This window comes from Drosophila mojavensis, unplaced genomic scaffold (assembly GCF_018153725.1).
Source record: "Drosophila mojavensis isolate 15081-1352.22 unplaced genomic scaffold, ASM1815372v1 contig_277, whole genome shotgun sequence".
Taxonomy (NCBI): domain Eukaryota; kingdom Metazoa; phylum Arthropoda; class Insecta; order Diptera; family Drosophilidae; genus Drosophila; species Drosophila mojavensis.
In genome coordinates this window covers 3188347-3216141 of record NW_025318822.1, presented here as the reverse complement: position 1 = coordinate 3216141, position 27795 = coordinate 3188347, and the positions used below count along the sequence as shown (strand labels likewise).

The following is a 27795-nucleotide window of genomic DNA, read 5'->3' as shown; positions in this document are numbered from 1 at the left end:
CCAGCTCGATTCAACCGCAACTGCGATTCATCAAATATAATTTCAACAAAAATTATAGGTGCGTGTACGCATGGGAAAAATATGTGTTACGCAGTTAGGCCAATTGGCCAAATTATAGTTCTGGGCCACGAAACGATTCCAATGAAATGCTCACCCCATGATCTACATATTCTATTGCATATATGGCAATTTACTAAAATATGAAAACTCTTTGCGACTGAAATACAACTGCAATCATTTTGTTGGGGTTAGAAATCCAAGTTATAAATAAAATCTGATGGTTAAAATATAAGGTATATGATTTATATAGTAATTGATACAAAATTAGATATACAAAAAATTCTTGAGTATAGCCTTTCATATTTTTAGCGTCAATTCGTTAGTGTAGAGTCAATTTCGACTCAGCTCTTTATTTTGATCAAGAACATATATATGTTATGGAGTATACCTGCCTCAAATTGATGTTTTTAATCGTTTCGTGTATAAATAATTATATCATTAATTTTGTTGGTGAATATTTTTAATTTAACGACAGTCCAATATAATTCATGATTTCATACATATTTTATTGAATACATATTTTTGGGATGCAAAATTGCCATTTTTTGAAAGCAACAACTAATTTATGTTTTTCATGCATCTGCACGCTTATGTTGGTTAGTGTAAATTATGCATGGCATAACAGCAAAAACTCTTATGAGTCGCATACCATAAATGAATCGACAAACAAAATACACTAGTCTCTGGTTGGCCTTTGCAGTATTTAGGCTGAAAGCAGTAGAAGCTGCAACTTAACCACGGCGAGCGGAGATGGACAATTGTATGCATTGGTTATGTGCCTGCGTGGGCCAGAACAATGAATACTGGCATTGTGTGAGTTCTGGCCTAATATGCATCTAACCAGCATGGGGCAACAATACGAGAAACAGAAATTGGGCACTGTCACGTGTTTTGTGTGTGCTAGACCGTATGTGTGTGTGTGTGTGTGTGTGTGTGTGTGTGTGTGTGTGTGTGAGGCTGTGTATTTTTCGCTTGCAATTTTTGATCCAAATACAAAGGTGTAAGTGTACCATGGTGAATGCATTTTGATTGCATGGACAGTGGGAAGAATTATGTTTAATATGAATATAAAAATATTAGAGATGTGCTATAATTTACTTATATCAAATTTACTAATATTTTGAAAAGTATAATATATAGATAAATTATCTATAAATTTCTTGTATATTTCATTTGTTAAAAACATATTGTGTACCACTGTGCGTCGAACTTGATTGCATCGCCTCTGTTGTGTGCAGCTTTAACGCAGACGGCAACTGCTAAAAAAAGAAGAAGAAGAATCATTGCATAAATTATGAGACAAACAGTAGCAAAAACCTCGACATGCAACAAATATGCATAAGTTCAACTGCATTGTTGTTCCCCTATATACCTACCTCTTACTCTCTCTCACTCTCTCTCGCTCTATCTCCTTCTCTCTCTGTGTGCGTCTCGCATTGTATGCCATCGATTCGTCGAAGGACAGTATAGGTGCAGCACTGAAACGACGTGGAATGCAATTGCCTCATCGAAAACGTTGTTGTTATTGATGCAGTAGTAGTAGTTGTTGTTGTTGTTGTTGTTGCAGTTGTTGTTGACTGTGGAGCCATCGCTCATCTGGCTTCTTGACTGCCAATTAAAGTGACACGCTGTCCGTTTGCCCTGTCGTTGCCTGTCAACAGACCTGCTGAACCAAATCGAACCACTGTCGATGACTCACGCCCCATTGGCTTAAAGTCCCCTTAATATACCCTGAATCACACACCCCGCTGCTTCGCCTCCGCCCTCCGTCCACCGTCCCTACGACGGCATTCCCCAATGAATTTGACACTTGCTCATTTATTGTCATTTCTAATTTATTTCGCTTGACATTCATTGTCCGCTTAGGATTTATATGCAGCACAGAGCTCACATACAAATGGAGAACATAACAGAGCTCATTCCACAACATCCTGTTTATGCTGTGGATGTGAGTGTGTGTGTGTTATGCCTTGCGGTTATTTGACCAGCATCCCAATTGCCCACTCTCTCTAAGCCTCCCGCCCGTATGCCCCTCTGCCCTTGGGTCCAACCGTCTGTCTGTCTGTCTGGCTGTCCCTGTGTTGTCTGTGTTGTGGTTTATTGGCTAACTGCTGTAAAATTGATAAAGTTGACTTTCAACATAATCAAAAGTAATAAATATTGTAGCTGGTGTGCTTGAGTGCAGTCTGCCAGCATGGCGTCACATGCTGCTTCTCTAGTCTTTCCTATCCTTACCCCACTCTCTCTCTCTCTCTCTCTCTCTCTCTCTCTCTCTCTCTCTCTCTCTCTCTCTCTCTCTCTATCCATATCTCCCTTTATCTTTCTATCTGTCCTACTTACTCTTTGGCTGTCAGTAAGCGAATTTATTTATTTGATTCGATTCGATCTGATTTTGCCAACTTAAACACAGCGTTGTATTAGCTCTGACTTCGACTTCGACTTCGACTTTTACGTGCCAAACGCATCGCCAATTGAGTCAGAGTAGTAGAGTTGATCTTTCTCCAAACAAACTCTTCACCATTTCACATCACATCCGCATGCTTGCCTTTTGATTTCCTGTCCCGCTGTCTGCCTGACGCTGACCTCTTGCAATAATGTTCATTAGCTCAAACCCGACAAATTTTTGTATTGTCGCATCGTTCAATATATTGATTAATAATTAGTTGACACCGAACAATGATAGTTAATTAATGAAAATTGATATATGTATATGCATATGATTTTCAAAACTAATTACTTATGCAGCAAATTGATGGGTGCGGAATGCCATCAGATGGCAATACCAAATTTACTCATATACATATATAATATTTATTTGTGTATCTATTTTTTTTATTTTTATTTTTTTTTATAAAATTCTGAACATTTCTACTAACATTCAAACTAAATATTCAATAGTAAATATTATTTCAAGCAACTTCTTTACTCTATGTATAGATTTTATATTATTTATTTTTTATTTATTTATTTACTTTCTTTTTTTGCAGCAGTGCAACAATAATACTATGGTAATATTTCTATGTCGCCTGCTCCACAAGTTCTTGCCAGACAAAAGGCAATTGGTGAATGTGTGTCAAGCGGGTGCCCCTTTAGCCAACTACATTGTCTTTACTTACTGTCACTGCCACTGCCACCTCCTCCGCCTTCCCTCTAGTCCCATCTAGTCATTGTTGATTGTTGCAGTGTCTGTCCCGGCTCAGTTGTCTTGGCTCAGCTCATGTTTGCTTGATTTGCAGTGCTCGTATCACGGAAAATATCAAATTTCAATAAATCAAATTCAATTTGGTTACACACACACACACACACATATAGAGAGAAAGACTTGTGATAGTAATATGTCTTTGTTTCTGTCGGTGGCAAAATATTTGCACAGTCTTGTTCTGGCTCTCGGGCACACTATTTGCTATGCTTATTTGTTTGACTTGCTGGGTGTGTGTGTGTGTGCGTATGTCCACATTTGTAATTGTGTTTGTGTATTTGATTGTCATCTGTTTGATACACACACTCTCTCACACTCACACTTTCACAGAATCAAAGACACTTTGCGCCGGGCCTGTCGAAGCGGAACCGCTTCTCAAGGGCAACATTTGGGTGCCTGAATTTTATTGTTTATTTTGCTTGATATCATGAGGGGCCAAATATGTCGATGTACATACATACATACACACATACGTACGTACATATGCGTATGTGTTATGCTTTCAAAGTATACAGACAGCTTGCCAGCATTTACCACATAAGCCACATGAGGCCAGCCCTCGTATATTATGATAATTATTATAAGTATGATTTGAATGGTTTCCCCTTAAGACGCGCTTCATTTCAATAATTTACTAGTTATGGCCTCTTTTTCTCTTGCCACGCGTGTATTCTCTCTATTCGCATTTCTCGGAATCTTCAAATATGCCACAAATTGATAGGCTGCATACCCAATTAAAGGAAAGGCGCTTACCTGGCGTAGGAAAAGCTACTTTCATTTGGCTGTTGGCTGTTGGCTGTTGCAGTTGTTTATTTAATATGAGGGCGCCAGTCCAGCCGGAGGGCGTGGCATTGCCATGAGCCCATTGACAATTATGTGGGCAAGTTATTTTCGTTCAATTTTTCTTCTCTGCTGAGAGCATTTGGCATGCGTTGATGTTGATGCCAACGTCAACGCTTGATAAATTCAATTTATTTTTCGGAACATTTTTCCACATACGTGTGTGTGTGCTCATGTGTGTGTGTGTGCGGTGTATGTGTTCCGCTGTGCGGAGGCAACGTTCGTTGCCGTCGTGTATTTTCTTTTCATTTATATGGAAAAATTAGCTAACCGTTTGTGTGGGTTAAGCGCACGGTCGCGCACTCGCACATGCACATAAAGGACTGTATTCAAATTAAATGTAGCATACATTTATGGGCCACCGATAAAGAATTTCCAAATTTGCTTCTGCCCGGCATTAGTTTTGTGTGTTTTCGCCAAATTGGCTCAGAAATTCGATTGTGTCTGCATTGAGGGCTTACGGCAAAAGGGAGGAGCAAAATATAATGGGGAAAAGGATTATGATAATTGTATGCAATATGGAATGTTTTCCTCTCTGTCATTTCTTATACAAATATTGAAGTGCTGAGCGCCGAAAGAAGATTCAATAATGCAATTTTGCGGGAAGGACTTGGAAGCTCGTTGTAAATGGAGTATGCTATGTGAAATTCATATTTTATAGATGTAGTTCTATAAATACACACTTTGTGATTCACAGCTCAGGAATTAAAACTAGACACTAAAAAAAAAAAAAAAAAAAAATAAATAAAAATAAAAATAAATAAATAAATAAACTGAGGTCTCAAGGTTGTTTTTTCTATTATTTAATAAATTTATTATTTACTATTTTTATTTTACTATATATATCACTTTTCACTTTTTGGTCTCAATCTCACTCTGAATTTCATGCAGATGATTCATTCTCACACACACTAAAAGCTCAATAACTCTCAATAAAATCTCACATGGTCTTACCTTCTTATGGTTTATTTATATTTGTTCAATTTTGGAATATATATGGGGAATTTGTGTTTTGGTCTGACTGTTGGCTGAGCGAATCATAAATATGCCAGACGGCAAATCAAGTGCAGTCGGGCGTGTCTATTTCCGTTTGTGTCTCAGAGCTAAATACATTTCCGCTGCGGCATATTTACGATGCGAGAGACATTGCTGGGGTAAGCTGGGGAATTTTGTGGTATTGTCTGCGGACTGGTGTGTTGGAAGCATGCGTGGATCCCTGTTTGTACTCATGCATAAATCGAAGAACGAAAATTTTATTTAGTGCATTGTTTATCATGTGGCTTGCAATCACAAAGCAAAGCCCTTGAGCTATGCCTCTTACTCTGGCTACATTTTATGTTGAGTGTTTAGTTATTTGCATTTTATTTTTGAAATATTTTTGAATGACAATATGACAATATTTATTTATCTTCAATCGGTAAACATAAAATTTTAATGAAAATCAATTCAAATATCAACTCAATGGCCCCCATTTTCCCTTTCAAAAATATACCATTATAATTTGTATTTTTGAATCGTAAAAGAGCCAAAGCTATTCGGCTGCATCCTATTGCAATGCTCTTGCTCTTATGCAACAGCGGCAAAAGGCAGCTAAATAAAATGGTATTTGTTGGCCGCCTTGTCTTCGTCCTTGTCGCTTGATGTGTCATTTTTCAAGCTCTTTAGATGTCGCCGTGTAGTTGTTGGCCATTTATAAACGCAGCGCGGCAAGGCACAGGCTAAAATGATTGCATTTAGACGCTGTGAAACGGCAACAGCAGCAACAACAACGGCAGCAACAAGAGCAACTGAAAAATGCCAACACAAAAGCGTAGCAAAGCGGAAGGCAGCGTGAGGAGGAGGCGCCATGTGACTATTTTAGTTAAATTAATGACACTCTATTTGCCGTGTGCGAGTGGCAACCCAAGGCTCCGATAAGTGCAGTCAGTGTGAGTAATAAACGGGGCTGGGCACAGGTGTCACATGTGCAGCCATATGCCATACAGAAGAGCTATCTCTTAATAAATAGCTTTACTGATCATAAGAATAATAATAATAATAATAATATTAATAATATTTATAAGAGGAAGAGGCTGCACTTATTCAGCTTTTGGTGTGCAATTCCTTTATTTATTTATTTTTAATTAATTTATTTTTTTTTATAATTATTTAATTTTTAAATTAATTTTTTATTTATTTATTTATTTAATTTTTTATTTTTATTTTTATTTTATTTTTTATTTTTATTTTTTTAATAGCAGCTTTCATACTTCTTTGTTTATTTTATGTTCCATTGTTCTTAATATTAATTTGACTGTATGTATAGATAAATTCTATATTTTATTTTTGCTTATTTATTTTTCGAGATTTTTGTCTCACTGCTTAATATTATTTAAAGTACTTTTCGATAATATTGCGTATTTTTTATTTTATTTTTATTTTTTTAATATCAAAAGTCTTGAATTGAGATGTGGTTGTATATGACAAACTCCAGTCAACGCTGTTCAAACAACGTATTGAATCGTCAGCGTTGTACAATAATCTTTCATTATCTGCAGCACGTTAAATCGAAAAGCCATCGAAATAGTGTAATGACAGCGCTTTTCCCTGGCGACTGGCAATATTTAAGGCCGACATCAACGCGCGATTATTGGCTTTAATTATGAGCGTGCCGCGAGTATTTCGCTCAGCGATTGCGATTGCGGCGCGTATTGTTCAAATAGCCAGAATATTTATTGAATCGGCAACCGCATTCAATTGTGGTTAATGAATGCAGCAGCACGCACATGAACTAATGTGAGTTTGCAACAAATCAATAATAATACAAGTCGGTCATTAAATAATGAATCGGCCTTTAAAGCATTTATTTGAAAAAAAAAAACAAACATAATTAATAAACCAAGAGGAACTCTTTAAGCGATTTTTAAAGCTGCACATCGTTTGTATTTTCCAAATCAAATATAGAATAACCTGTTTTCTCACTCAGTCATATATGTACATATATGTAATCCATTCAATTTTTAATCATTTTACTTTCCTTAAATATTTGTTCATTTGACTAACTTCAGTTTACATATTTAAAAGTTTGCTTTAAGCCACCAATTCTCTAGAATTTCGGAGCATTGACCCACTTACGTATTCACGGCTGGCTATAAGCTCACTGTACCAGTAGAAACTTTGCTCAAACTTTACATTTTTTGGCAGGAAAACAAATCAAATTGGGCTCTGCTGCACTCCCTGGAGGCTCTACCAGAAATATAATTTAAAATTTGTAAAATGCAAAACACAATTTTGACAACAGATTTGCTGCAGTCCGTAAAATGCATATTAGCCGAAGAATTGGTCATATTTTAAATTCAAGCTCATGCATAGCACATGCATGCGAAATATGCTTTTTCGAATACTTTGCGAGCGAACTGTTTGGCATAAAAGTATAGGCAAGGCAGAGTTTGGCTGCTGCGAGCTGCTCAGCTTGGCATAAAATTGGAAAACAAATTGTATTATTGAAATTGAAAATCAGGAAAAGTTCAGCAGCAGAAGCAGCAGCTCTTAAATATGGCCGAGTAGGAGTGGGAGGGGGAGTGCGAATGGAATGTGAGGGTAGCGTTTAGTCGACTAAGATAATAGTTTTTGAGCAAGTTGAGCAAATATCCTACTCTTGAATTATTTTTATACATTCTAGTGGGCCCAACAATGATGGAGAATTCGAGAGGTAGCTCAACTTAACGTGCACAACTTGCCTGTGGCTTGGGCAGTATTTACATGCTTAGAGAGTTTCAATTATTTTATTAGCTGCATGGCACAGGGCTTCGTCTTGCACAAAAGGGATGAAGCCCAGGTGAAAGTGTGTCAGGCATGGTTTGCGGGTCTGTTTTATAACCGGTAGCGATTAGTATAAAATATGCAGCATAGCTCTAGGCCAAGTGCGGCAAGGAGATGCTGAGGTGGCCAACAGGCTGCCCTGCGTCGGGGCATAAATCTTTCATGTATGTATATGAAAGCATATTTGCTAATAACCCAATATCCCTTTCGAGCTACAAAGGAGCTTACAACAAAGGACAAGCGCAGAGCAGCCAAAAAAGGACATATTAAGATGAATCGCTCGAAGTGCACTACTGAGTACTCTGTATACCCTGCACACGTTAAAACGATGTATAAAGGGGTATATGATGCTGATTCGGGTTATATAGCTTATACGATTCAGATAGGCGTAAGAAGATATCCTTAATAATATGAGAATAATAGATAAATCTAAAATATATATGAGAGTCAAGCAACTACAAGAGTTTAAGACTCCCGCTTAGATTATTGTCAGCTGTTTCGAATTTAGCTGAGTGCTTTGGGCCAAGCTTGAGCTGAAAGGGATGCTAGAACAATGAGACTCTGTCCTTGCCTATACATATTTTTAATTAAAGCACAAAAGCTGAACAGTAAAGAATTCTCTATGGCCATAGACAGCGCGAGCTGCCACTGCTGGATATGAGCCTGTAAAATACATGAAATATTTATTAACAAGCCGTCGACATTCTTGGCAGTTTTCTGCGCGTAAGTGAATGGCCGCAAGAATGAAAAAAAAAGTGTAATTTATATATATAACACATACATATATAAAGAAGCTACAAACAAAACCATAAATGAATTCAATTACATTAAGTTTTCTTTTGTTTTTGCTTTTGCTTGTGGTGCCGAGTCTCTTCACATATTCTCCGTTTGACTCTAAGGTCAGAGGACGCGAAAAAGAGGTGGATGCGATATGGTTTATGCGACACCGACCTCCCACTCGCCCACTTGGGGCAATAAAAAGCAAAATGCCAAAAAAGAAAAGAAAATAGAGAGAAACACGCCAAAACAGTGCGAAGCAAACGGCCAAAATAAAGCGGAAAATAAATAAGAGAAGAAAATTCAACGTATGCGGACCACAGCAATTTAAACAATGTCCAATGCAGTCCAAGTGGTTTTTACGCGCCGCAGTTGACTGGACTGGCCACCAAAAAGCAATGGGTGGTGCTGCCACTGGATGTGGATGTGGCTGTGGATGTGGATGCGGTGTCTGAATAGTAAAAGAAACGCTTTTCGCCCCAGAGGCCATCATGAAATGCTGATGGATGTTGCGGCTTTGTACATAGTTAAGCAAGAGCTGCTTTAAGGTAAACGCGCAATTATTATGGCTCGCAGTGGGGCAAAAATCTTGCCCCGGCGTCTCGTTCAACTTTCATAATCCTTTGGCTGCACTTAGTCACGAATCGGTTTTATGACTTGAGTCGTTCATTTTCAGCTGAATGAAAGTTGAAAGATTGCAAAATACAAAGTAACAGGAAGGGAGGCAGACAATGTTAAGCGGCAGCCAGTGTTGGAAAGCGCTTACACATACCATTCCATCCGTCTCTTCAGGCAATTGGGCTCAAAGTATAATCAATTCGAGTATCTCAGAAAATATCGATTATTTTTTTGACTGCTAGTTCATTATACAACACTGCTGGGAACTAGTTTTATCTGCAGGCAGTTCGCTTATAGTTTATATACATTTTGAAGGTCAGCCTGAACCGCATTTAAAATGAGCCTACGCTGAACTATAAATTTTGCATACTGCGTGCTGCGGCACGGATAGGCAGAGGCTGTCAGCTGTATTAGTGGCGTTAAGGTGTGCCACCGCTTAACCACGGCTCTGTGTCAGTATGGTGTCCTTAAATGGCCGTTTCGTTGTGTGCGCTGTCTTGCGGTTGCTGGCTCCATCGCCTGATCCATCTCCCAGGGCGCGCTGGGCGTTAACCGAAAATCGATGGCTGTGCAAATGGAATGGCTGGTGTACGCGGTTAGCCAAGCCTGCCAAGTGGAAAAGTTGTGTACTGTATCGCACTTGACTTGGTCGGGCTGGGAGCGAAGGGTACGGAGGGGGAGGGCCTCGCTGCTGTAGTTGTAATTGGAAGCTGCGGTCTGGGCGCCTTCACAGATCGTGGTCAACGATTGTTTACACACTCTCGCTATCATCCACAATGATTAACTGCGCCACGCTGACCGGCGGCACCTGTACACAAGATGCACACATAGCGACAGGCAACCGGGTCGTCGTCCACTTAACTAGCTCCGGCCGTAATGCGAGTCGTCAATCAGCTCCGGTTGCGTCAGCGATGCGCCACCACTCACTAGTTGCGTGAGGATGCGGGCGGAGGCCAAATGCTAATGGCGCCCCATTAAGCACCCACTGACAAAGTGCCCCAAGACTGACTGCAGGCTGCAGGCTGGCTGACTCTCCTGGCTGTTGACGCACAGGTAAATGCTGCAATTGAGTGTGGCATGCCACCTCAGCAGGCTATGCAATGCAATCCACGATAACGAGAACTACATTGACTGCCATCCCGAGTCGAGTTGGCTTGCCTGAAAATAAAAATAAATTGTTTTGATTCCTTTTCTTTGGAATAGACGTGGAATGTGTGCGCTGGGATCACAGAAGTGACATCAATGTGTTTTACTCTTCTGTATTATTTATTTAAAATATTTTAACATGTTTTTATACAAGTCTCAGACATTCACTCCGTGCAAGCTAGCACATCTTACAGTGCATAGTTGCACCAACAAAGTCGTGAGAGTTTCACGAAACATCATTTGGCAGTATATTACATTTTACGAACTGGAACTCGGAATCTTACGTTCGTTTTACGATCTGCCTAAGTGGCGCACCCAGCAGGTGTCAACTGTGGTGTTTTATTATTTGCAATAGTTATTGAGTAACTGGTTTATACATATATTTAAACTTTAAAAAATCTTGTATTTTTATATTATATTGGCATCCTCTTTATATAAACATCTTAGTCATGTGCAACTCTCAAGCTGAAGTTCCTCTCAAAATTCAGCTACTACTTTTGTATACATTGTCATAAACACACTTAAGTTGGAGTTGCCGGAGTCGATTGAAAACTTATTCTTGTGCTTGGCATATCCAAATACCATTTTATGACACACTCACACATACGCGCACTCGCACACATGCACGTATGACACACACGCACAACTTGGACCATAAACTCACTGGGATTGGCAGACCTCAACAATTTTGCAGTTGCTGTCAAGTGCAACAAATTCCAATGACATTTTATTAGCCGCATGTGCATTGTGTCATAAAATGATTTACAATCGCGGCGTGAAGCGTTTGATGTGAACGACTCGTGGTGCTCGAGTGATGCCGTAAAGACGCTCCGCCGTGCCGGGCATCGGATATGAGTGATTGCAATCTGAATAAATATAAACTCTGCACTCTTAAAACTTTTGAATGAAGTAGGACTCAAATATACTCATGTACCCAATAAGCCAATTGAAGAAGGAAATCTCAGGAATCGCTCATCGTAGAGCATAAATTATATTAATCAGAATTTACAGCTGAGAAGATCTGGCCAAGTATTTATATATATATAATATTTTATTTAAAAATATTTAATTTATATTTAAAGGATTCTCGAGATAGAGATAAATGTTAGCTTAACCGATATTCAAGTAAACCTTAAATTGCTTTACTTGGGGCATTTCATGACAGTCAATTTGCACAATGAGCCTATTCTTTGATCTGTCAGGCGTGTTGGCTGCGCCATCGTCCTTAGACTTCATTTAACATTGCCTGGCCTAGTATGCTTGGCAGCCGTCCATAGCCATAGCCGAGCCACGCCCACTTGCCACTAATATCGTTGGGCCCGGCTGGCGAGCAAACAGTCTCATCGACATAGAATAAACATGCATAATGGAGCATCTTAAATGCAACTTATTTTGCATAGTTAAGCATTTGAGTGGCAACGGCATCGTCGGGGCTGCTACTTCACTAACTTTGATACTTCCACTCGACTCGGCGCGACTCGACTCGAGTCGACTTGACTGGCTTCGAGTCGGGCTCGAAGGTACACAGGAAACTCAATGAAAATATCTATGGTAAAGTTGGCAGCACGCAGCAATAGCAGCAGCAACAGCAGCAAGAACAGCAGCCACAGTGCCTATAAAAAGTATACTTCGACGAGCCGTTGTCTGGACCGGGCTCTTAACGGTGCTCAGGCACAGCACCCAGCCTCTATTTTTGCCAGCCACTTGCCATATTTACACCAATTCCCTTGTCTGGGTGCCAGCCTTTTTGCCTTTGCTTTGGCCAACTCTTCCTTCGCTCTGCTGCCTCTTCTTTTTTCCTTTTTTTTTTTTGTTGTGGTCTGGCACACGCCCACAATAGCAACAAGCCGCCTCTATGCCGCCCGACGAGCTGGCAGCTGACTAAAAGCTTTGCAAAGTTCGTCAAGCTTCTCATCCTCAGCCTTGAAGTGGGTATTTATAACTTTTAAGTAAGTTGGCAATGATGAGAAGGATCAAGAACAATTGCTGGCGATTAGTTTAAAGTTTGCAATAATTTATAAAAAAAATTTTTTTTTAAATATATATATATATATATATATATATATTTATATATAGTAAAAAAAGTAACTCTGCTTTTATGACTTTCGAGAAATTAAATTATATCAGTAATTCATAAATCTTTAAAAGATCTACTATCTGCCTCTCCAGGGTATCATCGGCTGGTGTCATCTTTAACTCTGCCATTGTCTGTTTGCATTAAGCTGAAATCTTAATCGTAAGCCAGCAAGTGATGGAGTCTAGTGTCTACATATTCGTAAAGTTCATATAGCGCACGGTGCGTATGCTTAATGTGTCTTGTCTTAATGACTTTGGCGGTTTGCGCATTCAGCTAATTATTATGGCGTCAAATAGATAAAAAGCGACACCTGCTTGCCTAATTATTTTGTTCAGTGAATATGCGAGGCCGCCAAAAGTGAGCATATGTACATAAAAACACCTGTTCTGCCATATTTTTTTTGCACCGTGCCGCTTCCACAATTATTTCCAAGTGCTTCAGATCCACTTCGACTGCCAAGCTCATTATTTTGGGCAGTATTTCTCAGCAGGCCGCTGTCCGTGTCCACGTTCCACGTTAAACTGTGTTTGCTAAGCCCTGCTAAGCATTTGATGTAAACTTAATCAAGCCCAAAATGGATTTTAAGCTGGCCATCATGAAAGTGACCCTCACCTCAGCCGCCGCTGATGAAGATGCTTTTAACGGCATTACAAATGGCAGATATGCTCCAGCGCAAAAAGTTTAATCCCCATTCACTTCCCAGGTTTTTGCAGCTAATAATTTGATTGTAAAAGGAAAACAGAAATATTATGTTGATAGATGCAGCGTGTGTACTATTCATCCTATACTTTATTGGAAAAAGACCGAAGAGTTGATTTTTAGTTTTCACTAGAATTTATATTTTTCTAATAATTAAATATTTATATATATTATGAAAAAGACTGAAATTTTTAAGAAATTTATAAGCTTCTTAAGCGTAAAAATTGGTTATGCAATGAGTAAAGCTTAAATTTAATATATATATATATATTTTTTTTATAATAAATTTATATATTTATGTTTTGTATAATCAGTAAGTAATATAATACAAGTATTGCCATTATTAGCATTTTAATTTTTAAAGAGACTGATTAGTGCTTGACTGTATAATATTTGTACTATCTAGCAATTTAGCACTTTTATGTTAAGTACTCAGCATTTAATTTTTTGCGTCTAAATTCTTCTTCTAAATACCTAATGAATTTTTTCTGCATAGCAAACTTGTTGAGATACCAAGAAGCATCGAATATTAATTAAAAATCCGTAAAGTTTTTCTACGCACCTTTCACATTATTTGCATCGTTCGCTACTGAAATCGAAGGTAAACAGAATAATAAACAGTTTTTCCATTAATGATTTTTTCCCGCTTTAGCTATGCAGACATCATTATGCCTCCTATCGTTGGCTCATCCAATATTTATAGAATATGCTCCACCTGTTTAACTGTGTACTCTTTCGCCTTTAATGACCAAGGTAAGAGCTCAGTTTAATTAGAGACGAATATAGCAATACATAGATAGACCCACACCATCCACCGAGCTGGGACTTGGAATGACAACTGGACTTCCGCTTCAACTGCGCTCAGGGTCGCTTCTATGCGATGTCAAGCCCAAAGCTAAACTTGTTCTTGTTGTTGTTGTTGTTGCTATTGCATTAGTTGGCCAACCCATGATAGTTAAAGTTTATATGGACCGAAAACAGAGAAGAGAAATATATACCATTTTTTCTTTCATTTTATTTTTCTCTGTCTGCCCATTTCGTGTCGTTTGTTTTTCACTTCTTTAGTTATTGTTGTTGTGATGGCATTTTAGTGGTTTTGACCACACATGCAACAAAAACAAGAAGCTAAAATACAGGCGAATGGGCTATGCGCTATGTGAATCGTTTTTACCCTGTAGTAAATGCAATTTATAAATTATGCAAATGATATTCGATTAACTTTTGAAGATTAGGCAAAATACAATATTAAATACAATATTTCACAGAAAAAATATTAAATATTTAATATTTATTTGTCTTATATTCCCTAGTTTACTTAATACCTAATAGGTATTTTATATATATAACAAAATAAAATAAAAAGAACTGGCACAAGGACTGGCAAAGGATGCTGGCTGCACCCATTTTGTGTGCTATTGCGAGTATTTCTCCAACCATTTTATTTAAGCGGATTATTTTGGCACATTTGCGCTCGGCTCTTTTTTCTTGCGACTATCTCGCTATGTGTGTGAGTGTGAGTGTGGGTCTGTCTGTGCATTCGTATGCTGGCAGAGGAATGTCTAGCGAAAGCATTTGCTAGCTGGAGCAAAGCCTGCTGTACGTAAATTCGAGCAAATGACGTGCAGACACACACCCATCGGCTGGGCTTGTTTGGCATTGTGACAGAAGTTATTTAATTATGATTATGCTGATGCTATTTGCTGTTAACTGCAAGCATTACAGCTCATCTGTGTGCCGAGCGGGAGAGCTACGGACATGCTGCTCATTTGTGCCAAAATTTACTTTGTTTCGCACTAAAGCGCCACAGGCTCTAGCTTAGGCCCAGACCCAGACCCAGGCTCCGATGTAGGCATTCAACTTAAGGACACACACACACACGCAAACCGAGACATCAGATTCTGACCGAAGCAGTGACCGAGGGTTGTGCCTGGAGTAGAGGCACTTGTCAGCCCACACGCAGCGAGGACTGTCTGAACTTGGCTTTGCATTTCAGATTTGGCCAGATGCATGTTAACTTTGGCGCTAATGTCAAAGCCCAGGCAGGATATGTCGTACGCACAGCAAGAAGCTGTTACTGCCCCGCCCGCACAGCCCGACAGCTGGACAGCCAACGGCAGTTGCAAAGTTGAGCAACAAGCAATTTAGGCCGAATCCTTAAAGTTGTGCAGAAAAGCTGCTAAGTAGTTTTCGTTTCACATACACGCATATATTTAATTAAAGATTGATTCAATAATGAACTGATACTGAGCTCTTATGGAGAAATGGAAGGAAAATGTTTGGAAAATTAATTTTCAATTACTAACAGCATTTGCACCAACGGACACTAAGACTCGGCGATGCAACTCCATAATTATAATTAGGAAATCATACATATTCCATGCCATTTGGCAGTGAGCGAACTGACTGAGGCAAACGTTTGATCAACTCATATTTGAATATGAATATGAATAAATATAATTGCAGTCATTCATATTTCGTTTGTCTGTGTATTATACTGCAGGCCGAGAATCCTACTTTCAATAACACAAATATTTCGGAACCGATAAGGTCTACGTGCTGTGTGTGTGTATGTGTGTGGGTGCATTTGCTTCGATGTCTCCTGCATATTTCATTAATATCAGTGCTAATGAAAATTAATGTTTGATTTTAAAGCCTCTTCCTCTCTATCATTAAATGATGTGCACTGACATGAGCCTTGTCTAGCTCTCAAATGACACCAAGTATTTTGCATATACATGCAGTTTGGATATATACATATAATTATAAATATATATATATGGAGCAGTTAATTAAACTGCTGCAAATATGTATTTATACACGCATATATAAATATTTAGTTGTGAGCTGTACGGGAGATGCTCTGAATGGGATGTGAGTGCTAAGCTGCTCAAAGTACTCAATTAATACATATTACTTAAGGAGCTTGTCTGGCACGGCACGGTACGGTACGGTACGGTACGGTAGGTGGTAGGTGGTACGGTAGGTGGCAAATAATAATATTTAAATATGAGTAGGGCAAACTTAATTGAAGTCAAGTTGATGATGTTGTTACAGGAATTCAATCTGCATTCATAAAATTGAAGCCATTTGACACTTACTTCGGCACAGCTCTATGAAACAATTATGTATTTATAGACTGAATTGATTGTCTATATTATGCATTAAGATAAGTGCTCCTGGAAGTGCATGGAAGGTGGAGCAACAATAGAGATCATTACACGTCATTTCACTTCTGTCATTTGTAAGGCAGCGATTCACAAGCAAAACTGACAGCCTGAAGTGCTGATAAATTTTAAATGGTATATCATAGCAACTGCTTGTCATTCAATTCGGACTACTTAGTTTGCATCTGCAGCAGAGAGCAAAGGGCAGAGGGTAAAATTGAGAGTGCACAAGACTGAAGACTGAAGGCCGAGAGCAGAGAGCAGAGAGCAGAGAGCAGAAAGCAAATGGTGGATGGCAAACAACAAACGGCAAAACGAGTAAACAAATTAAACTCGGGCAATACAGCCGGGCAGAAACATAGCTGAACAAATTGCACTTTGACTGCATGGCAACTTTAGTGGCTCGACCTCGACTTTCGGGATCCATCTCAGCAGTTGCACAGAAGTCTATGTCTCTCTCTGCCCCGACTTCCTTCTCCCATTGTATTCGGCGGTTGTCCCTGGTGACCAGAGAGAAACAGAAAAAGCGGAATGCGAACAGTGGAGACTAAGAATACATACAGAGCAGCATAAGGATGCGTCAAGTTGGGCTGAGATGGATGAGTGGCAGCCGCATTGGTGGTGGTCAGGATAGCTCTCTATCTCGTCTCTGTCTCTGCTTGTCTCTCTCTTTCTTGTTCAGCCTTGGTCTGTGTAGCGGCAGCTAAGAAAGTGCATGCAAGGGGCGCGCCTTGTGAGCAGAGAAGCTACATAAAGCAGCAAAACAGTTGAAATGAATTTCAAGTAAACGAAATGAAATGAAACAAGGGAAATTACAAAGTTTTAATTCAAACATTCGCATTCGTTGGCAAATACTTAAGCTGCAGCCTTACTAGCACCGACTGGCGGAGCACTAGCTAAACGGGGTGTAAGGGGGAGCGGGAGATGAGGAATGGATGGAGTGTGGCGTACGCTGCACAGAGACTCTACGAAATGTTTTTCTTTTAGCTGCTTGGCTTCAGCCTGCTGCAGCTGTAGCTATTGCTCTTTAGCGGGCGCCATACACCTGACTTGCTCTTGCCAAGGAAAACACACATACACACATACACACACACACACACATACACACTTGAGCTTAGAGCTGCCCCATTTCTGGTTCAGCTACACGCTCGTGTATTGCCGGGAGCGCAGCTCTTGCGCCCCGTCTCGCATTTTGATGCAAAGCCGGTGCTGCTTGTGGGTTGCATTTAATTGCAAATTAAAATTCTGCGCTCAAGACTTTGTATGCAAAGAGCTGACAGACAGACAGACATACATACATGCATACAGACTGACTGACAGACTGACAAACGGACGGACCGACAGAGAGACTCACAGATACAGCCAGGCGGCAGGCAGGTCCCCAAGCCCTTTAGGATGGCTGTAGCAAAATAAATAAATGTTGCCTCTTTTGAGTCGCAGGACGCGCTGCCACAGCCCCTGTTGGAAATGTCTATATCTGTGTATGTGTGTGTTAGTGTGCACTTTCTGCTTTTGTTTTTCTTTTGCAGCGCGCGCTTTCGCGAAAACTTAACACAACTTTACTCTTAACTCGTTTGCCCGAATTAAATGTTGGCCAAAAATTTGACGAAAAAACATGTCAGCTGCGCCAACAGCAGCTCCAGAGCCTTGCCACAGGATATGGAATGCACAGGGCCCCTGGCCTCCGCCCGGTGCCTCCACCTCCCCTGTCGCCCCAGTCTCCCCTGGATCGTGGCGCAGTTGCACATGAGCAAATTAAATGGTTTCCGACTTCCGGCAGACAACAAAAACGGCTGTTTCCACATTACGTACACACTATATGCAAGTTTCATGCTCTTCTGGCTCGCTCACTGCCTTTCCCCCCCCTCCGATTGTCCCACAGCCCTATTACATTTTTTGTTCTGCTTTCGGCGGAAATTTCAGCGAATATGGATTTATAGCTGGGCGCTGGCATGTGAGGCCCCCGCCCCCAAATAGAAGCTGTCGGCAAGTTATAAATTAGCATAGGCTCTGCCAGCAGAGCTGCGGTCTGAATAAGACAAACGGCAACAAATTTTTGACAAGTTAATGTTAGCCGAAAGCAAATTAGTTTTAAAGCCAGCAAAAGCTTAAACAAAGCACTTAAAGGCTTCATTTTCAGTTGTGGCTGTGATAATCCTTCAGTTGTTTTCCGATAACGAACGAATTGGTATTATATCAGCTATAAATCTATTCCGCAGCTGCCCTGAATAACAAATATAGTTTTTTAATACACATCCCTTTTTAAGAGTTCGCATATTTATGTTTTCTATATCTCTTTAATGATTGTGTTAAAAAAAAAATACTTCTAATGCGTTTACCATGCCCGCAGTGTGAATGCGAGGCCAGGCTGAAAACTTCGGCTGACCACAAATATTGAAACGAAAGACTAATAAAAATACTTGCGGAATAGTCTCGAACGTAATCGAACTTTAAATACCCTACTCGATAAATGAATAAATTGAAATTCAGCTTCAATTCTCGATCAGACAGATGTTTCAGAGCGAAAGCACAAATATAAATATATAAAGTTATTCACCTGATTAATCAACTAACGAAAGGACCATAACCAAAATAATTCATACAAATATGTAATCAAAACGAATATTTGTAAAATTTGAATTTCAATTGCCACACAGAGAGGAAATCTTTTTACGAAAAATCAACATAAGAGACATTTCATGTAAAGCGTATAGCAGGGCGTGAGAACCACGTTTTGATGAACAAAAATTGAATTAAATACTTTTGCTCTATTGTATATTTTCCATTAAAATGCAGCTGCAAATTGTTGATGCACGGATGAAAAAAAGGTGAAAAATCTTGGTAAAACAAACTGCTGCAAGTGCAAAAAAAAAAAAAAAATGTGCTGGTTCCAACGGTTCGTGCAAAGCGGTTGCTGCCTCTTTTTGCATATTCTAAAATAACAAAAACAAGAGAAAAAATTAAATTCAGCTTAGAGCTGCAGTTATGTGATGACAGTGACCAAAAGTGCAATTGCAACAGCAACTGCAACAGCAACAGCAGCAACAAATGCAACAGCAACAGCAACGGCAACGGCATGATGGAAAAATTGCTGTCACAACATAAAATGGACGCACCACATGTTGCCAAAATCACCTGAACATGTGGTGCGATGGATGGATGGGCGGGGTATCCCTGTATGTATGTGTGTGTGGGTGTGTGGGTGTGTGCGTCGTATGGCTGCTTCAACCACAATGCATAAAACCGCTTAAGTTTTTATGCAACGAACTGTAAAACTGCATTTGAAAGTGGCGCGCGTTTTGAAAAGGAGCAAAAAGAGTGCCGAAGCCCTGAACTTGTGCAGCAGTGGGTGTGACTGACAGTAAGCGTGTCTGTGTGTGTGCAGGTGTGTAGCGGTGTAAGTGTGTATTGCTGTCAATGTTTATAATAAGCGTGCGCGACTTGTCACACGTTTAGCAAGCGAATGTGGTGCGCGGTTTTTTGCTCGTTTAGATTTTCAAATTATGTTTTGATGAAAAAAAGTATGACGAGGCTGCTGCTGTTGCTGCCGTTGGCTGATGATGATTTTCCTGCCTGCCAGCTGCTACTGCCGTGCGAAAAAAGAGAGAAGAAGTTAAGCGAAAAACACTCTGATTCAGCGGGCCAAATCGTCAACCTGAAACTGCTGACTGCTGGAAACGAAAGAAGTGCCTCGGCATAAAAACCGCAAGAGCCAAATAAAAGTGCTGCAACTGACGTGATGGACGGCGCGGAATAAGCCAGAGTCTGAGTTTCCGGCTAACAGCACATTGGCTGGAATAGGCAGTCGAATTTGATGGGTTAGTTTGAAGGCTCCAGCAGCAGCAGCAGCAGCAGCAACACGACACAACCGCGACCAAAAAGTGGAGGAAAAATAAAAATAAAAGTAGGTAGCGCACTTTATGATGCGAGCAACTAAAAACCTGAAATCCTGACTACTGGCTGGTGCCGCAGTTGGTTAGTCGACGAAATGTAAATCAGAATTTCAACCAGGCAGCTGCCAGAGTTCGGGTCTAAAGCCGGAGCTGGGTCGGTCTGCGTCTGGATGCAGGCTCCGGTTACGGATCTACCCCGGCGTTGGCAGTCCGTTAACGTGGCCATGGATAAACCGCGCGCGGGTATAAATAAATATTTACAACTCGTTTGCCGCAACCAAAAGCAAGCTAAGCTGCCAAGGCTACTGCTTCTGTTTCTGCTGTTGTTGTTGTTGCTGCTGTTGCTGCAGCTGAAACTGTGGCAGAAGCTGTGGGCAGCAGCGGTGGGCCAGCCGGTATTCAAGCATTCAAGGATCTGCCCGACAGCTACCTGACTGCCAGCTGCCAGCTGCGAGCTGAGGTGTGAGTCGCGACGACGCTTCAACACCTTGGCGACTTTCGCGTTAACAATGCAAATTCATTGTCACCTTCGCAGGCAGCTGCTGGGCTACGGGTCGAAGAGGCAAGCTCAGCTGAGGTGTCATTATTTAAGAGCGGTTATCAGACTTAATTTCTAAGGAAATTGACTGCTTTATCAAAAATAAAACAACATTTAATCGGCAGCTGCTTACTAAAGAAACTTAAGCTAAGGCGATTGCCACAAAGATAAAAGAAGAAACAAGGATAAAATGGAATTTTCAGAGAATTTAACGTTCAAGTTTCCATTATTAGATATAAAAAATATGCGAATATGAGTACAATTTAAAGTATTGTGGCTTTACTCTAAATAAATATGAGAAATTAAATGGTTTTTGCTTGCCGCAATTCATTTAGTTCTTGCAGCTTTCTGGGGCTGTAAAAAAGAAAATTAATTCAGACTTTTAGTCTGTGCTCCATGAATTAAAGATGAATACGTGGCACCAGCGGTTGCCCTGGCAATGGGCGTGGCCGAGTCCGCAACAATAAGAGGCGCACGCCCCTACGAACCAAAAAAAAAAAAAAAAAAAAATAGTATTGGGAAAACATTTCACAGCGATTCAGGTGGCAAGTTGGCCTAAGAGCTGAGGCGCCAGCTGCTCAATGGAGGGAAAATCGTTATCACAATGCGACACTTTTTCAAGCATTTGAGTTTGTGCATTCGTTCGTTTGCTCTTTAAACTGCATTGCATAAATATTTATTTTTTGTCTGCATAAAATAATCCCCGAGTAAACTAATTATGGCGCTGCCGCCACGCATCCTGGCTAAATGAAAGTCTCAAGTAGAAAAAGAGAAAAAGAAGCAAACTCTAGCTGAATAGAATGCTATAAATAAACAAACTTAATGAAAAACAAAGCAAATCTCATTACAAATGTAAGCTGGATTTGCGTGATATTTATTTTGATAAGATCTTTGTCCAGCTGATGGATGCGTCATTAAAATTGAAAAGTTAAAGCTTTTCAGTCTTGGCGATAGAAAGTAAATTAAGTAATTTTTAGATGAAAAGCTGCTTAAGTACTTAGTTAATGCGCCTTATTTCCGTTCTTATATTAGGTGACTTGCATGAATTTAATTTCCCATTGCATACTTTGCAGGGCTCCAGCCATACGAAACAGGAAGAAAACATAAGTCGCGGCACACATGTAAATGCGACAGCCCGCATGCAGGTCATAAATATGTGTGAATGGACGTTGGAGTGTGAGAGTATGTGTGTGTGTGTGAGTATGAGTGTGAGTGTGTATGTGTGTGTGTGAGTGAGTGTGAAATCGGTGCGTGTCGAGGGCGGCTTTGAATCGAGAACGACAGTGAGTTAGAGGCCAAAGTAGGCGTGCTATTTTACGAGCGCATAAATAAAATAGAGCCGGGAGGGCTACAACTTGCTGTTATGATACCACTAAAGTGCTTCTGCAAAGCAGTTCCAGTAAATGAAATCTCACTGAAAAATACGAAGGAAATGTTGTAGACAAAATTGATACACAGATGTTTATATTTCTTAATTAATGATATGTATATACTGAAGTACCCACTATTATAATAATTATTCTTTCAGAATATTAAAAATTTCAAAATAATAAATTAAAATAATTTTCATATTAATTTTATATAACTACTAGCAGTCCCAGCAAGCGTTGCATTGCCCTACCCTTATTTCTAGGTAAAAAATGATTAAAAGGTATGTTGTTCAGGTTGGGATACACTCTAATTAATTTATTAATCAGATTTTCATTCAAGCACCTTGTGGTAAACGACATTCTTCGTTTTTTGGTCAGGTGCAAGAACAAATAATGCGGATGGTTTGCCAACACGTGAGCATGCCACGTACAATTGACCATGAGAAAAACACGCATTTTCTAGATTGAGGCCACAAATAGTCAAAGATTGGCCCTGTGATTTGTTGATCGTCATGGCGAAGGCAAGACGAATCGGGAATTGAATTCGCAACAAATAATTGTCAGAATTTTCACGAATCATCAAACGATATGCGTAATAATTCATAGAACTAACCTTCTTGCCAGTTTCCTCACCTGAAACAAATGCAGTAAAAATTGTATTTTAGAGCCCCTAATAGGTTTACGACTCTTACAGCTACTCTCTACTAAATTAAGAGTGATAACTTTTTTTGTGTACCAAAAGCAAACAGAATAAAATGTATATATAAAGTTAAAATGAAAACAATGATTGATCTTACCATTCAATGGATTTATCATTTTGATATTAAAGTGATATCCATCGTCTCCTTGCCAAAACATCAGCGGGTATTGTAAAGCGTCATATGAACGGTGCGTTTCAGATATTCTTTGTAGTTGCGCAGCACTGCGTCGTGTAAGCACAATATCGCGTGCTTCCAAGCTTTCACCAACAATCAGGATTGCCACTTCATCGATTGTTGGAGCATTAAATGTGCGTTCATGTGTTCCAGCTGGTCTTTTATCTGCTCTGATTACTATTTTATAGTCATCTCTTGGCATGCGCTCTAAAGCGGTCTTGAACAACTTGACCAATGCATGATGTTCATGAAGCATTTGCTGCAAATCTTGGAGAATTGCTCTTTTCATCGCAGTGTTGATTTCTTGGCGCCGATCAAGTTGCTCTTCCATATTGCCCATGAAGTATATTTGCAAGAATTTGTGCTGTTCATCTTCAATAGGTTGCAATGATCCAATGCGATGGCAAATCTGGCCTTGAATCTTTACATTCAAAGCCATAGTTATAGTTAGATTTACAAACACTTTTTACAGAAATCTAACCAACTACATTATCCCAAATAAGAAAATAAAATTTTTAACGTAAATTACCTTAAATGTCGGATTATATCCGTGTTCTTCAATAATTTCCGCCCCAAATGAAGTCATTTGGAAACAGGCATTGTATTTTTGAGTGCTCGCTAGAAAATGTCGTGATTCTAGTGTTTCGCCATAAAGCAGGGAACGCAATGGCTCTGGTGGCGAGACCACTAATGGCAATGTCACTTTACCACTAAGGCAGCACAAACCGGGCGTTTCACCAGCAAACTTCAATGCGCCACAATGCTGGCAAACAACGTCCATTGGACCAATGCAAACTAAACGATTCAAGCTGTAGTCAATGGTACAATCATATCGAAACGCTGCTCGATTCAAATCAATCCTTGAACCATTTCTTATTGCCGTTTCACGGGCTGCCTCTCTTTGAGAAGCACGAATTAAGGCCCTTCTTTGCTGGGTACTAACGCGGCGCCTTTCTCGTTCTTCGTCAGATAATTGACTCGCGGTATTCCGTAGCCTAATTGCATTATGGGTCCGCTGGGAAAGATTAGATCTTCTAGGACGCGGCATTTTCATTAATAGTAATACTGAATATGCACAATCGCACAAAACCACATAAAATATCGAGAAATCGAGAAATATAAATAAAAATTATTTACAAAAATAATGTCGAGAAATACAAATATAAATTATTTACAAAAATAATGTCTGAGAAAACAAATTCAACAATACCTACCTGAACTTTCGAGATATTTTGCTTTTGTCCGTATGCGTATTGTTTTTCAAAATTTTTTTTTTTAACAAATGTGCTTTTTTATGAATAGTCAGGTTCGCCTGAGGCTGTGCCGTAGACTGACTGACTACATTTGTTTATTTACTTCTACACTATTGTCAAAACTGTCACTGTTACCAAGCCTACTGGGTATAAAAAAAATTTGAACATTTGGGGAAAAAACCGCGTTTTTCAAGTATTCGGCAAATTTTTTCAGTATTTTTAAGACCCTATACTAAACTCGTTGCGGAGACAAATCCAACAAATCAAAAACCATGAAAATTGGTTCAGCCCAAATCAAGTTATAACCAGTCTTCACTTTTACACAACTTTCTTTTATATATATAGATAAAAGACTCAAACATGGGCTAAAACTTGCTTCAACAATCTTTAGAAGCTATATAAAAAGAATAAGCTAATATATATGTGTAAATCATAAAAACTGATTATATAAGATTAATAATAATAATAATGTAATATTATAAAAGGTAAAGTAAAAGAATGCAGCAAAGAATATTATACTAGTTATATTAATATTTATATCAATAAAGTATAATACATTGCAATACTAACACTGACCACTGGTCAGTGATACTAATCTACATTTCACAATCCAAAATGTGAGTTAGACCAGCATTCGCTTGTTACGGTTTCTGTAGCTTGGAACTGCTGAGATGGTCGCCCCTGACACTATGTTAAGTTTATTAAAGTCAGCGCGAATGAAAGTCAAAGCTGAAATGCATACATAAGTCAGAGGCTGCACTAATCAAAAACATAAATTCACATAAAAATATCTAGGCAGAGGGAGACGACGCCGACATGGACGTAGACGTTGACGTCGACGTCGGAGTTGGCATAAACGTAGCCATAGACACCTGCATATGTCCTTGCTGTTCTCTTGCTAAAGTTGAAGGTTTATGAGCTGCACACAAAAATGGAAATTGTCCCAGCTGGCGTTGATGTTGTGTTGTGCTCTGTATCTCTCCCTGCCTGTGTGTGTGTGTGTGTGTGTGTGTGTATGTGCGTGTTTATTTCTATGTATGTGTTGGCGTAGACAACCTGGCACTTAAGTAGACTGTTCAAAATGGGCCTAACGATAGCAACGGCAGTTGACAGTCGCCGTCTGGGCCGTTATTCGTTCTCGGCTGTGTGTTTGTATATAATAAGTATAACAACACTAAATGGCTGCTTATGCATGCAGAGACAACACACACTCATGCACACCCGCACATACACACTCACACACACCCGCACTCAATGCAATTGAGTGCATACTCGGGTTAAAGTGCAGTTGGCTGAGCCAATTTCGAGCAGCGAGACTGCAAACGGCCCAGCTCCACTTTATAGCTCATTTCCTAAATGGTATGCAGCTGACATCAACGATTCAAGTTGCGAAAGCCTAGCACAGCCCATAAAAAGCAACGTTCATTGCCTTGCACTGATAACAATAATAAAATAGGCGAATTGCTACTGCATAATGGCAGAGGGTGTAGAGGCAAAACATTTGTGCAATCCTATGAATGGAAGGTGAGACTTTAATTAGGAGATTGGTTTGATAAAAGGAAAACTAAATAGAATAAAATTCAACTTGAATTTCGAGTTCTTAAAAATATATCAGCCAACACTGAAAAAAATATATGTATATGTATAAAATGAATAATAATAGTGCAGAAATAATAAAAAAAAATGTAATAAATAATAATAAACAAAAAATATTTAACTCTGATTTCCCATTTCCAATTTCTGCAGGGTATGCAAAAATATTGGTTCACACTCATTGCCAGAAGAAACTGCTATAAATCGCCTTTAGAAAACGTTCTTTCACAAATGTGTCAAAGCTATTGCAGCTGTTGAGCCAAGAGCTAAGGATCGGCCCTAGAGTTTGGTAATGTCCTGTCCAGCGCAGTCCGTTTAGCTCGCTCATTGCGTGTAATTTTGGCCATTTTGATGCGGTTTTCTTTCTCCTCAGTCGCTCTACCTCTCTCTATCTCTATCTCTATCGCTGTCTCGCTTTTGCTGTCTCTTGTCTAGCCACAGCATGGCGCGTGTCATTTGAAATCATTGCGCAATTGACAGTCGGACATTGGAACGGTTAATAGTACGGCGGGCAATGCCAATTGCAGCCGCAACATGATATCCACATTCCATCGGGCTGCTGGCCGAAAAGAGCGCCCAGTGGGAGCACGACAATTGCTTTTAGCTCCAAACATTTACTCTCCAATTGGGATTCTTGTTTTCAATTTGATTTGCTCTGGAGCTGATTGATTGTTTTTGTCAAAGCAGCTGCACTGCTGCTGTTCAATCGATTGAATTGCCTCTGAGAAAGATATTACAACGGGGCTAAGTAATTTAATTTGTATAATTAAGCTGCTAATTAATATATAATCGATCCAAGTGGAGAGTGTGGGTGGATAGCAGCCATTTACTGAAGAATGAATACATATTCAATATTGTTTTTGTCGGCTTGCTTACAATATAATTTGGCTGTTCATTAAAAGTTTTGTTATTAAAAGGATTTTTGGTATTCCGTACGCTGCAGCCATAGTACTCAAACAATATGGCATTAATTTTCCAAGCAATTTGTGTAATTCTTTTGTATTATTCGCATTTGGCTAATTTTCTTTGTTGGTTTTTTGTTAGAGAGTGAAAGACCAAACAACGAACAACAAAGGCAGCAACAAATGCATTAGCCATGGCAAAGCAGTCAAGTTAACGACTTAATAAATGATAATCATATTTTTCATTACGCTACACTCATACACTCTTATATATATATATGTATATATACACACCATCTGTATAGGAGGCAAGAATCACAACAATAGATGGCCTGATCCAGGACTTATATGCGTTAAGCACGCAAATCGGTTATTATATTGCCTTGCCATACACATACACACACACACACACACACACACACACACACACACACACACTCATATATCGCCTATTGTACGAAGTGCATTAGCTGGCTGTCTGTTGGGTCTATGATAAAGTCAATTTCAGGCCGTAACCACGGCTGTCCTTGGCAGAGATAAGAGTCAAAACCATTTGTACTAAATAACTTTACAGCAACAACAACAACAACAACAACAACAACATCAGCAACAATCAACAACAGCAACAGCAATGGCAAAGAACAATAAATGCCCCACAAAATTACAAACAAACATCTATTAGTTATTTTTGTTTGATTTGCAAAGTGTTTGTCATTTGTTAAATAAATTGATGGCCATTGCGGTTATTGGCAAATAAAGAGGCCCAAAAATTATAACTGTAAATGCCATTTGAATAAAATTCTAAAATACCCAACGAAATTTTAATACACTAACTAATTCCTGCATAAGTGATATAGATTTATTGACAATTGAATTAGTACAAACAACCAAATATTTTTGAATACATTTTATTTACATTAGTATATTCTTAATACATCAGTCGGTGCAGATATCACTAATAAATTATATTTCAAACAATATATATATTTT

The 27795-nt window shown here is 39.4% G+C and overlaps 1 long non-coding RNA gene across 1 annotated transcript; it reads right to left on the bottom strand.

Moving 5' to 3' along the window:
- Window positions 1-22753: 22753 nt before the first annotated feature.
- LOC122757057 lies at window positions 22754-23020 on the bottom strand. Its single transcript, XR_006356956.1, has 2 exons — window positions 22980-23020; window positions 22754-22815 (listed from the first exon to the last, which is right to left on the bottom strand). It is a non-coding gene; the product is annotated as an uncharacterized LOC122757057 (long non-coding RNA).
- Window positions 23021-27795: the final 4775 nt, after the last annotated feature.